At 33.5% G+C, this 14,488-nt stretch overlaps 1 pseudogene; it reads right to left on the bottom strand.

Moving 5' to 3' along the window:
- Positions 1-11,015: 11,015 nt before the first annotated feature.
- Positions 11,016-12,481, bottom strand: LOC116583077 (annotated as a pseudogene).
- Between the last annotated feature and the right edge of the window lie 2,007 nt (positions 12,482-14,488).

Below are 14,488 nucleotides of genomic sequence, written 5' to 3'. Positions count from 1 at the left end.
TTTATTTTGAATATTTGTAGGACTGTGGAAGAAATAGGTGATTCTGGTTTCTGAACCAATTAACCAGAGGTGAAGGTATATCACAAGAGTAGAAAAACATAAAGAGAAGGGAGGGAAAAACGAGTTAATAACACAATCTACGGGTGTTCTTATATCAAGGAGGAGAATGTGATGCCAAAATAATACATTCATGAACTACAAAAATGTGAGGACATTAAAAAAATTGTTGCTATGTTGTTGCAGTTGAAACTCAGATGAAGAACTAATGATACACATTTTTATTATTATACATATTACATTTAAGTTAATAATATCTTTAATTACATCAACAGATTTAGAAATTAATTAACATGGAAACACAAGTATAATAACAAATTATTATGATCAAATTAAAAAAATAATCTATTGACTAGTTAACCATGTAGGCATACTTATTTAAAACTGTAACACATTTCAGTACATAATAAAGGTCTCAAGGAAATGTTATTCAATAATAATACAGAGTGCTGTTAAAATGTACTCAATTTGAAAGTATGGATAACAACATTCACTATGAACTGCTCTTAGATTTTACTAATTAGCAAGTATTTTGACAGGTATTATGCTACCAAGTGTTTTGGGACACCCTTTTCTTTATGCTTCAGAAATTCTGTTCAGCATGATGAATTTAAATAGTATCCTTAACTTGCATATTTTTTAGCCCTTAAAGTACATCTCATAAATTAAAAACAGTGGGTGTATTGTAAAATCTAATTAGTTTTCAAGCTTTTTGTCAGTTTTTTTTTTTTTCTACTAGTAGTGAGAAAATATGCCATATATAGGATATTACTTCTCTTCAAGTTTTGGAAAGAACATTACAAAACTCCTAGTATTTAAGATGGAAAATTTTAAAAGTTCATTGACTCTTTCAAGTCATTAGGGGAACATTTATGCAGTAGAGCAGTAATTCACTGAATTTCAGGCACTGGTGGCTTAATGTAGTTAGTACAACATAATTTACACTCAGGGAGTAGTTTTTACACCTGGAAAGATCTAAACCATTGCCTACTTAATTGACATGATTTTTTAAAGAGAGATGGAGCACCCTAATATTTACATGAAAAGAAAATTGGAATTAACTTACTTCTTCAAGGTCAGAGAGAAAATTAATTATTGAAGTAAGACAAGATTTTGCTTTCTTTGCCGATGTTTCACTTATGGGAAAAAAAATCACTATTTTGGTGTGAACTTGTGTAAGTATAATTCTAAACTTTTTTTAGGTAGCACTTTCAAAATATACAGGCTGATATAATATACAGCCCTAAAATTATACAGTACCTCTGTCAATTATATAAGGGTCAGATTATAAAGTCAGCAAGTTATGCAAATATCACAGTCTAATTACCTCTGAACAACCTCTCTGGAAGGTGCCACCAAAAACGCATGTAGATTTCCTCTCAATAATCCAACATAATCAGTTTTGCTATCAGAAAATATTAGCCTTCTCCTTAATACTAAGTGAATCACTGGGCTTAATTTTAGGGACTGTGAAAACTGTGTAGCATTAAACACGACAATCATACTCAGTGTCATATAATCAACTTTGAAGATAAAGGGGAACTGCAACTGACTGAAGGTAGGGAAGGGTGATCGTAAGGAAGTTATTCTAACTAGAGTCCAAGGAGATGTGGGGCAAACAAAATGTTTCACTTTTGTCAGAGTGGCACCAAACTTTGCCATTAAAACAGAGTAGGAAATAATTGGGATTTTACACACTCTTAAAGTCTGGGTGTGTGCTACAGTGACAGTAGAGAGTAGTTGGGAGCCACAGACACACACAGAATCCACACTCAGCAGCTATTTCCAAAAGTCTTGACAGTGAACTCAGAATTCCAGTTTAAAGAAAGGGCAGGAGACAACCATCCTCCAGTAGAACACTGAAAAAAAAAAGTCTACTCCTCAACTTCTTCTCTCATGTAATCATAAAGTCATAAGCTACTGTTGGAAAAATGAGAAACACTCCTATTCTAGATCACTGAGAAAGATGCACTGCTGCTAAGGGAGGGGTAGAAGCAAGATCTATGTGCTCCTGAAGGAGAGGAAGGAAAGACCCCTGCCCACCACAGGTTTTTCAGCAAATAACTAGCTAGTAAGGTACTTAGCTTGTGAGAGGCATAGAAAACTCTCTTTTTAAGGCAAAAGTTCATCAGGAAGGTTAGAAGAATAAGAAGAAAACTTTGACCCACTGAGAAGCAAAAAGAACAATCAGACCAATCACCCTGTACTGATATAAATCATAAATCTATTACCACTAAGAGAGGGGAAGGACACACGATCCCACAAAGGACCTCCACAGACAGAGCCAAATGTCATGTTCATGGTTCTGAAGGATGTGCGGAAACATTAACAAAGCCCCAACCCAACACCAGGCACACAGGGGTTTCCTAGAACTGACCTGGAGAGGATAATTCAGAAAATTAGAAAATAGAAATTAGAAATCTCTAATTAGAAAATTGGAAATATAAGAATGTGTGCTGTTGAGAAGGAGACAGAGAACAGAGATAAAAGCCCTCTGGGCCTTCAGATCTCACATAAATCAGACAGTAGCAGCAGAGGTTACCCAGTATTAGACATATCAGGAATAATTTTAGCTTATATAGTCATTATTAAGATGTTAAAGGATCTAGTGAAAAAGTTGTAAATAGATGTGGAAGATGGGAAGTTTCAATGAAAAATTTTAAACTATAACAAAGGGTTAAATATGAATTCTGGATTATATATAATCTACTACTTAAAGCATATTTATAGAAGACAGCACAGATAAATAATTACTATTTCAAATGGTTTATCAATAGACTTAAAAGTTTATCGAAATCCTCAGAGTCAAAATATAGAATAAATCAATGGAGATTAATGTGTTGACAATTTTCAAACTTTAAAACAAAGGCACAAAAGAGTGCACAAACTAGGGATGCCTGGGTTGCTCAGTTGGTTAAGCATCTGCCTTCAGTTCAGGTCATGATCCCCAGATTCCTGGGATTGAGTCCCGCATCGGGCTCCCTGCTCAGCTGCTATCCTGCTTGCCCTCTGCTGTTGCTCCTTCTGCTGTGCTCTCTGTCTTTCTCTGACAAATAAATAAATAACATCTTTAAAAAATGCACAGAGGAGAACAAGAAATCCAAGAACTGTGCAGAAATATTACATATATTTGAAAACACCCAATTGAGAAGGAAAGGAAAAAAGTATAGAAGAATTATTTGAAGAAATGATGCCTATGAGGATTCCAAATTTAATACAGGACAGCAATGCACAGATAAGAGTCTCAAAGAACCCCAGACAAAAAATATTTTTTTCAAAGATCACAGTATAATCAAGCTAATGAAAACTGAATATAAGGGAAAAAATGTAAAGCTGTCAAAAGAAAAAAAAAAAGGAATTTTATATACAGAGAAACAGATCTGAGAAAACAGCAAGCTTTTATGTTAAATTTTGGAAGCCAGAAGACAATGAGAGGACTTCTTTAACATACTGAAAGTAAAAATTGTGAGTCAAGAATTATATATTCATCTAAAATGTCTTTCAAAATCATGGTAAAATGTATTTTTCAAAGAATAAAAATGTGGAAACTCCATTGCTAGCAAACACATGCTGGAAAAATTTTAAACAAGTTTATTAGACAGAAGGAAAATAGAATAGATAGCAATGTGGATCTGTATAAATAAATAAAGCCAAAAAACTACATAAATAAAGAAAGCTGAAAATTTGAATAAATTATTAATAAGTATAAAAGTATTATTTTATTTAGTTCTAATGTCTTTAAAAGATAATACACTATCAGGACACCTGGATGACACAATCAGTTGAGCATCTGACTCTTGATTTGGGCTCAGGTCATGATCTCAGCGTCCTGGGATAGAACCCCACATAGGACTGCATGCTCAGCAGGGAGGCTGCTTGAGATTCTCTTCCCCTCTCAATTTCCTTCCCCCCCAATATCCTCACTTATGTCTCAAATAAAAATGAACAAACCTTTATTAAATAAAAGATAATATACTTCCTAAACCAAAATAGTAGAAACATAAAATAGTTAAAGCAAAAATATTTGTAATGTAATGTGAGGGTAACAGTGTATGTGAGGATCCGAGAAATGGAAGACAGTACAATGTATTCTACTGTAAGTTAAGTGGTACACTATTTTTCTATAGACAGAGATGTTACAGAACTATATTGTAAAACCTAGAGCAAATAATTGAAAAATAAATAACTTTAAATAGTGATCCTTCACTGGTGGAGATAAAATGTAACAAAACACAAATGTGCAGAAGAAGAGAAAAACAAAGAACAAGATGGTATATATAATCTCAATCATGGTAATAACTAAAATGTTAATAGACTAAATGTTGTTAAGAGGCAGAGATGGTTAGATTAGATTTCAAAAAAGACCTCGTTCCTCAAAATAAGACTTTTTCAGTGTCAAGTTATGCATAAACTAAAATGAAAACAATGGAACATACATCTCAGACAAACACTAACCAAAAGAAACCTTAAGCATCAATAATTATAGCTTAATAGACCTCAAGACATGGAATTTTATCAGGAAGACTGAGGAATGTAATATATTAATCAAATGTTCAATCTACCAAGTGTATATAACAATTCTCCTTCTTGCTTTAGGCTCATACACTGCATTACCGTGTTCACATTTCACCCCTTACCCATTTCAGCCCCCTCTTCTTTCTAACTTGCCATTTCTAATCTATGGTATTTCCTGTGTTCTATGCATACACACACAAGGTGACAATCTAAGCAAAAATTAGTTTCATTTAAAGTTGTGTTTCTCAAACTTTTTAACCTTTTCCATGCCTATATCAGCTTTAAGATTGCACATTATTGTTTAGTGGCTCATCATGGCTAAGAATTTTAATTCTAAGGAAAGTTAGAAGACATTTGTGGTTACAATAATTTGTTTTAGAAGCTATATCTTTCAATTCTAACTCATCATTACATATCAAATCCTAAATACCTGACCTTGTTAAGTGCTTTTAAATTCTTCTAGGAATTGAGAATAAATCCATCCACAATTTGATGAGTTCTTAGTCCAGATAAGTACCTTAAATATAGTCATTCAATAAATAACCATTTAGCAGTAGCTATTAAAAACAACAACAACAAAACACAAACAAAAAAATAAACAAATGAATGCTGAAAAGATTATTATTTTCAAGACACTTTAAAAATGCAAGCATGCCAGAAGAGATATGATGATGACTTAAATATTACTCAGGATTTAAAGGTTATAATTGGAACTATAATTTCAAAGTAATAATAAAGTAAGCAAAATATTAAACTGGATATTAAAAGCATTACATTTACCATTTCTAATTCCATATTAGATGTAATAACAAAATTTGCTAGCCCATTAGAATTTACAACATGTCTTTACATATATTAACTCACATCAGTTAATAGAAATACTATATATTAGGATACCACTCAGTCGTTAAGCATCTGCCTTTGGCTCAGGTCATGATCCCAGGGTCCTGGGATTGAGCCCCACATCAGGCTCCCTGCTCAGTGGGAGCCCTGCTTCTCCCTCTCCCACTCCCACTGCTCGTGTTCCCTCTCTCACTGTGTCTCTCTCTGTCAAATAAATAAATAAAATCTTTTTTTTTTAAGGAAATGCTGTATATTGTTACATATTATTAGACTTCATTTATATTCAGAGGAAGTAAGTTTAACATATACATAATTCCTAACATCAAAAAACAAACTCTGGTGGTGTGACCATAATGCTATTCAGTTAGATATAAGACCAATTCCTCATTTTTGTATCTATGATTTGGAAGAAAAGAAAAAAAGATACAACTCTTAAAATATAGGCATGTTAAAATGTTACACTTTCTAACACTGAAAAAAATATGTCTTTATTAAGACAAAGGCAGCTGTCTGAAACATACATTATGTTCAAAGTACAAGGTTGTACTTACAGAATGTTATAAAACCTTCAAAAAATTAACATTAATAAATTATTAATAGTATAAAATAAAACATTAAAAATGGACCAAAATGATTTTCCACCTATGATGTTTTTATAAGTACTATGTTAACAAATACATTAATTACCCTATCTAAATAGCACTCTGCCCTGCTTTTGGAGATATCTATTTTTACATGCCTTTTTATTAATGATAGCCTTCTAGTTGCTACACACATTAACAGTAACAATCTTTGCCTCTCTTCCATGGAATTAACCTTCATATAGGTGGTTTATCCTTTATTTCTAGGATTTCTAATTAAAGATTCCAGTCCATGACCACAGCTTTTAACAATCTTATTCTTCCACCTCCTCAGCTCTTAGTGACCTCATGTTTTACCTAAGACAATCTGCTTCAATTATTCCTGCTTATCAGAATCCAAAACCACCTCTTCTGTTATGCTCTGAAAATAACGGACTCTCCTCATTTTAAAACCACTCAGAGCATCATTCTTCACATTCTTCCATTTATCAACTACTTTCCAATTCCTAACTCATTGCATCCCAGCTTCTGTTCTACCACATTATTGAAATTAATTTTCTCAGGGTACTCATTTATTTTATAATTATCTCTGCATTGTTCGTGTCTCAAGGCATTGTGAAAAAAATCCAGACAAATGGAATGTGTTCATGAATATGGATCTAAACAGTGGAGTTACATGAAAGATGGATAATTTTTCATTTAAAAAGAAGCTCATTTAAAATGTTGTTCCAAATGAGAAACTATATGTTTTAAATTACTAGAGAATGAGTCTTAATATTTTTTCTGTTGTTTATAATGAAAAAAAAAAGGATGGCAGTGAAGATTCAATAACCATTGTTTGAGTTGACTCAAGATCTCAAAATACACCAAGAATAAAGAATGATCAAATGTGTGAAATTCAATTAAAAGGTTTTAGATAATATATTAACTTAAATAAATACAAACATATTTAGAGATGGTTTAAGTTGGCCAAATTTTACTTAGAGAAAGCTATGCCAACAGAGGAACTAAGGGCAAGTGCAAGCTTTTTCTGTAAATGTGCAAATATATATAATATATACCAAGTAGGTTAAAGAATAAGATCTTCCAACAGAATGCAAGATAAATAACAATTTTTAGTTATGACTTTAACTGGAAACGTGGTCACCAAATTTGGTTGTATGTACATCTTCATGTGTGAAAAAGGCAATCAATCCACTGTACTGGCAGGAAAAACACATTTCAGTTTCCATTTTTTTGCTACATTGGAATTAAAAAAAAAAGTAAGTCCAGCTTATTAGCTAAACATGATATCTAAACATATATATATATATATATATATACTTATATGTCCACATATGTATTAGTATTTGATATCTATATCTGCTTATCATCTATCTTTCCCTAGTAATAACTTTAGGGTTATTACTGAATAATAACCCTGAATGACAGAGTCTGTTAAGTGTCCAACTCTTGGTTTTGGCTCAAGTCATGATCTCAGGGTCCTGGGATCAGGTCCTAGATCCAACTCCACACTCAGCCCAGAGATTTTCTCTCCCTCTTCCTCTTCCACCCCAACTTATACTGTTAATCTCTCTAAAATAAATAAATTCATTAAAAATAATTTTAGGGGCACCTGGGCGACTCAGTAGGTTAAGCACCTGTCTTAGGCCCAGGTCAGGATCCCAGGGTCCTGGGATCAAGCCCCAAGGTGGGTTCATTGCTCATTGGAGAGCCTGATTATTCCTCTCCCTCTGCATGCCCCTCTGTCTACCACTCTGCGTACTTGTGTTCTTTCTCTATATCAAATAAATAAAATCTTAAAAAAAAAACTTTAATTCTTTAGTGATAGGGATTGTCATTATTATTCTTATCTATTTGTTCTTAGATTTCAGTTTTCCAAAGAATTAGTTTACTTGTAAGTAGGCACATGAATATATATTGTTCTTACATAAATTTAAAAGGGTTATTTGAAGAAATAATGACCAAGAACACTAAGAATGAAAACACAACAAATAACAAGCAAATGAAGAGGTGAGTTTCTACACTTATATGTATATTCTCTGTCAGCTCATGACACGAGAGAAATAGTGGCTACATTAACAAAAAAGCAATAGAGGTTTAATATTGGAACAAAGACCATTACATATTTTAAATATTTTAGTGTTATTATTATTATTATTATTATTATTATTTAGCTAGAGAGAGTAAGTCTGCACATATAGGGTGAGGAAAAGACAGAGGGAGGGGGGAGAGAGAGAAAATTGTAAGCAGGCCCCATGCCCAGCACAGAGAACATAGGGCTAAATCTCACAACCCTGAGATCATTATCTGAGACAAAATCAGGAGTTGGTTACCTAACTGACTGAGCCACCCAGGTACCCCTAGAAGAAATACTTTAAAAACTCACCTTCTTAATAGTGAGAAAGTCTTAATTATTGTATATTAGCTTAGTATGGAAATCCCATTAATATGTATTCTTATTGTTTGTTTTATAAGATACATTTCATTTTAGCAGAGTAGTACAGGCATATGATTTACAGTACAAGTGTTTCACATGTGTTTCTAATGCTAAAGACATTTTACTGATTATTGATATAAAAATTGGGGAAATTTTTTAAAAGATTTTTTTTACTGTTGACAACTGTACAGGAATTTTTTTTTTTTAAATCCAAAGATGGTAGATGAGAAGGTTTAACCTGGTTCTTCATTGTTGAAAGAGACCATTTGAAACTGATAACTAGCACAGTTACAGATCTGGTTAGCAGATCTGATTAGCAAAAGATATATAAATATATAATGGAGATTTCATGGAACAGTAAAGAATTTTTAAATAATTTAATTGAAATTGAATGTCTATTGTTTTAAATTTATAGCCTGGCATTTAGAATGCACATTGAACTGAAGGATGGACAATTCATCAATATTGTTTCTGTCTATAATAAGAGATTTAAATTGAATCCTCTGAATTACAGAGCAGTGTCTCACATATTAAGCAAACTGCTGTAATCAATAATTGAGGGTAGAGTCATGAAGTCAAAGGAAGCATTCATTAAAAGACAAGGAAATTGTCTTATTGAGAGAAAATCACTTTTGGTATTTTCAACAAGCTCATAGATTTGTTAGCAAAAATTAAAGCATAGCAGGACAATTCTTATCCAATATCCACTCTTATCTTTGTATTTTTATTGGGGTAGCAGTGTGCCCAGCTAAATAATAATTTACCAAAGTTATTTGCAGTTAACAATGGCTATTCTGTTTAACCAATGAAGTGTAAGTGGAATACTGCCAAGTAACTGGGGAAAACATTTGTAAGATAACTTGGGATTGAGACAACACCAGTGATTCTAAATTAAGGTCAGAATAAAAAAATATTTACGATAATCATATTTCATAAAAGGCTGTAGATGTATCTGGTACAGTTCTTATGTTGTTTTTTATCTGTCTTTTCTTGAAAAAAACATGTACAGATTTATCAGACTTCAGTATATTAACAAGACAACACTAATGAAGAAGAAAGTCCATATTTTAAGATTGGCAGAATGGAAAGACAGAAAGAATTTGGTTTGTTAAAGAGATTTTTGACAGCATCCAATTCCAGCCTCCATATACCTATGCTGTGATATGAGATATAAAGTAAATCCCTTACCTGTTTGGTCCACTAAAGGTTAGTTTCCATTACTTGCAACTGGTTATATTCACAATATGTAATACAAGTTGGTATCATAGACATTGCATGGAAAGTATTTACATATTCAAAGAATATTTAATTTGGTTCTAGCTCTCTAATTTCTACATTCCTACACAGTACATGTTCTAGTTACAGTGAATCATCTTACTCTTCTCATTAATATCTTCTCTATCACTTGCAGTCTAGAAAAATGTCATATTCAGTATAAATCTGTTCTTGATAATTTCTCCAAAGACACAAACAGCATTTTTCTTGGTTGATCATTTTTGGTGTTGTTATTATTTAATGTTTATCATATTACATCCTAATTTGGTCTTCTCTTCTGAAATTCCTGAAAGACAATGCTTTGTATGGTAAATACTTTGTATTTGCATATAATTTTGTTACTGGCTTATAGTAGTCAGTTGTAAGAAAATGTTAAATAAATTAAAGAATGGCACTTCCATAATCCTTTTTCCAGAGAGTTTTAAGTTATTTTTTTTAACTGTGAATGTGTCTAACTGAAAGAAAAAATTAGAAAAGTGTGCAGAAAAAAAAATGAGATCAAAAGAACAAAGAAAAACAACAACAACAACAACAAAGTTGATTGCTAAAAGGATTCTATATACTCTAAAAATTTTGACTGGCAAACAGTTGCAAAGCAATAGTATGACAGACATTTTTATCAGAGCTTTACAAATATTAACTTATCTAATGTTTGTAATATTCTTGTGATGTGTGCATGAGTTTCACCAATTTTCAGAAGAATGAGAAAGGGGATACATAATTTTATATGTGGTGCTTTATCAGCATGAGCCCACATACAAAAAATACTAAATCAATATGTAATTTGCCCAGCTCCTTGCTTGATTAGCTGACTACGAATAGACTGTGATGGAATTTCCTAATGAAGCTGAGGTATCAAACCCAACCTATTTTATTTTATTTTTTAAAAAATTTTCTGACAGAATCTTTTTTTTTTAAAGATTTTATTTGTTTATTTGACAGAGAGGAAGATCACAAGTAGGCAGAAAGGCAGGCAGAGAGAGAGGGGGCAGCAGGCTCCCCGCTGAGCAGAGAGCCCATGTGGGGCTGGTCCCAGGACCCTGAGATCATGACCCGAGCCGAAGGCAGAGGCTTAACCCACTGAGCCACCCAGGCACCCCCTGACAGAATCTTTTAAAACAAAACAAATATAAAACACATTCCAACTCTGAAACCTGCCAGCATGCCTTGTTTTATCACAAGATGCATGCTAGACCATAAGACTAAGCAGCAGAGTCTTCAGAAACATTTGGTTGGGAGAAACAGAAAAATCAGATTTTATGTAAGCCTGGGCAAGCCCCAAAGCTAAGATACATTCTCGAATACTAGAGCAGACCTCATCTTTTCAGATCCTTGGAGGTCTTCTAATTCACAACATTCACACTAGAGTCTTCATATTCTTTGTCAGTGTCAGGCTGCTGTCATTCTGATGCCTTCTGAAGTTTCCACTAGGCCCATGGGGAGATGACAACTTCACATTAGCAAAGTGGGCAGTGTTTGGGATACCCAAATGCCTCATGCCATGAGTGTTGTTGGAAGGCATCCTAACCTCAGTAGGTATACTTCCCACAAATCTCACAGTTGTAGTTTAGACCATGAAGCTTATATCTATAGAATAGGGAATGGGTTTGCCATCCCAGTCAAGGGGCAGGTTTTTGGGGTTGTAAGTGATCTCATACTCCTCATCTTCACCTTCACTCACACTGATTTGCTTGTGCCTCTCTACTTTTCTACTTCTCACTATTCCCTTATCCTGGCCCCCTTGTTTTGTGCATTTTTATGAGGAAGATGATGCTCTTCCCCAAGAATCTCTACGTATTCATAGATATAGGCGTCTAGGAAGGCAAGGTCCTTATTCCTCTCAGTGTCTCATTTGACTTTTGGTGGGATTTTTGGTAAGCAGCAAGGTCTCAGGTGACTCCAGGGACTTTCCTTTGGTGTTGAATAGCCTCTGGGCTCACTCTTCTAGGGTTGCACCATACTTCATACCTTAAGCTAAGAGAACAGATTTTAATCCGTACAGACTAAGGGACTCCAACTCTTCCCAAGGAAAGAATGCAGACATGTCAAAATGGAGTCCAGCACGAGTCAGGGCACTGCTTGTCTTTTTGGCCATCCAGGAAAGACACCATTCTCCCACTTCTCAAGCTCATTACAAATCTTCTTAAAAATCCATTCCAATATTGGAGCAGCTTCACTCAATCTATGTAATCTTGAAGGTGGTCAAGAAACATCTCTAGGTATCTCATATTTGATGTTATTCCTCTCTCTAGGAATGTCAAATAATTCATCAAAAATGGGCAAGTATATGATATAATCAAGCCTCTCCCAAGACCTTCAGGTTAATGTATTTGAGGTTAACAGTCATGGATAACAAGGTAATGACCATATCTCTCTTCATCTGTGAACTCCACCAAGTTCCATGCCTGTTCACTTGGATTCTCTCAAACCTTCAGAAGGTCCTCAAATTCCACCGACATTGGCAGACAGATCTCATTTGGGTTCCAGTGGAATTCCTTTATTTGCTTTAGTCTACTATAAAATTTGGGTCTTGAATGACATTGAGTTCTTCCTTCCTTAACCCACTATTATCATCATCACACAAATCATACAAATCCCAAATCCCACAGGTTTTTACTGATTTCCATGTAGCTCTCTTGCATGGCCCATAAGCAGTGGTCAGAATTGATCTGCTACCAAAGCATGGACTTCTTAGCCTCTCTTTGGCCATGATGTCTATAAGTCATTCCTTCTCATGATACTGATGTTGCTGCTCCGGAGCTGCTTCCATTTGCCCTCTGCCTTTACACCTCAGTTCAGACCACTGGGATGGCCACAAATGACTTCAAACATTGTCTATTTTAATGCAAAGAAATGGATGAAATGGTTTAGAGATATAGGAATGTTAGAGGGGATTTATCATGTACCTTTTCATATATCTTTAAATATCTCCTCACAGATGCCTTGGATCATGCTATTGAAAAACTCGATGAGGAAAGCACTAGCATTGAGATTTCTACCTACTGAAGGCTATAAATAAGGCAGAAGATGCTACCATTGATATTCATTCCTTGAATTTATTAGAATTAGTATACTATGAGACTGCAAGAAGCCAAATAGTTATAATTGCCAGAGATAAATTAGGTCTCAGGTTTAAAAAAAGATTTGTGGTTGTGGATAAGTGATACTTAGGTATCAATAACTAAAATAATTAGATAATGCAATTAGAGATTACTTGACTTATACAGCTGAAACTAGAAGTCTTTCAAACAGACATATCTTTGTTTGCCATAAAAATTAATGGTCCATTCTGTGATTCCCAAACATGACTAAGCTCACAGATTCATCACTTCCAAAGGGAAGGTTATACCATCTCCAGAAGATTTTCCAATCACACTACAAATATATATACCATAAGTCTCATTCCTAACCTTTCCTAAAAGGACCAAGACTCTTTAACTGGGTAACCAGGCCCTAGGGAAAGAGAAATAAACCAGTATTAGAACTTTTGGCCATTTCTCTAAACTGATAGTTTTTTCTCAAATACAGAGTGCCACTCAGGTCTGCTGGTTAGGCTTAGGGGTCATGGAGATCAGTTAGTAAGTATAATTTATCCCAAGAATGTCTTACAGTGAGCTCAGGGCATATAAATTCATCTTACATATAAATCTACAGTCAGTGAATACAGGTTTAGACCAGATACACTTAAAAACTGTCAGAATCATCCAATTTGATACAAAAACTTTGAAGGAAATTTATTATGGAAGAAAAGGCCAAGTACATAGGCCAAGTGTCAGGGAGTACCAACTACATTCCAGAATTTAAACTAAAAGCAATACTGCATCCATAACTGAAGAATAAAGCTCAGTACAACCACTAAAAATTGAAAATATTTTTACCAGAGTTTCTTTTAAGTTGCTTATTTGGCCTTTACAGAACAAAATTGTGTGTGTGTGTGTGTGTGTGTGTGTGTGAGAGAGTGTGTGTGTGTGTAGATACACACTTTGCTCTAAAAAAACCCACAAAAAACAAAAAACTTTTTTTTCATTTTAAAATGATAAAATAATGTTTTTAGAACACTTCATGTAAAATGGAATACACAAAAATTTTATTTTAAAACTACTTTTAGGACTCTCTTTCCAAGAAGCCAACCAAAAAAAAAAAAATTATCAAGGTCTCAAAAATAAAAATGTATTCCCAAAAAACAGTTTTTGTAAAAAAATAGGGTAAGGATAATTTATAAAAATGGTACAACACAGAATGATTTAGAGGTAAGAATTTAGTATAAATCTTAGGATTCCAGATGGAACATGGATTTTGTTTTAAGTGAATATTGTGTTTTACATTAAATACAAAAGACATATTCTATTCTCCTTATTGGAAATAATAGAAGTTTAATGGAAAAAGTAGTACAATTTAAAAATCTTTGGCTAAATAACAAATATTATATATATTGAACAAATAATTTGAAACATATTTAAGGTGGTTTTAGCATTCTCACTGTCTATATCATGCACAGAGAATAAGTTGGAAAGAAATATATTTTGAACAGAAAAAAAAAAGTGTTAGTACTATGCAGAAACATAATCAATCATGGAATAAGATCTAATATAAGCAATAGATATTCATGCTATCATTATGTAAAGTAGCCTAAGAAATTCATTATTCTTAACCTTAAGTCATAGGTTTACCATATGCACCCAAGGGAAAACAACTTTTTGATGCATTTTATAAAAACATAATTATAATTTCAAAATCAAGCATGAAAAAATATTGCAAGGGTGTACCTGTGCTATAA

This window comes from Mustela erminea, chromosome 2 (assembly GCF_009829155.1).
Source record: "Mustela erminea isolate mMusErm1 chromosome 2, mMusErm1.Pri, whole genome shotgun sequence".
NCBI lineage: Eukaryota > Metazoa > Chordata > Mammalia > Carnivora > Mustelidae > Mustela > Mustela erminea.
This window is presented reverse-complemented; position numbering and strand designations above follow the sequence as displayed.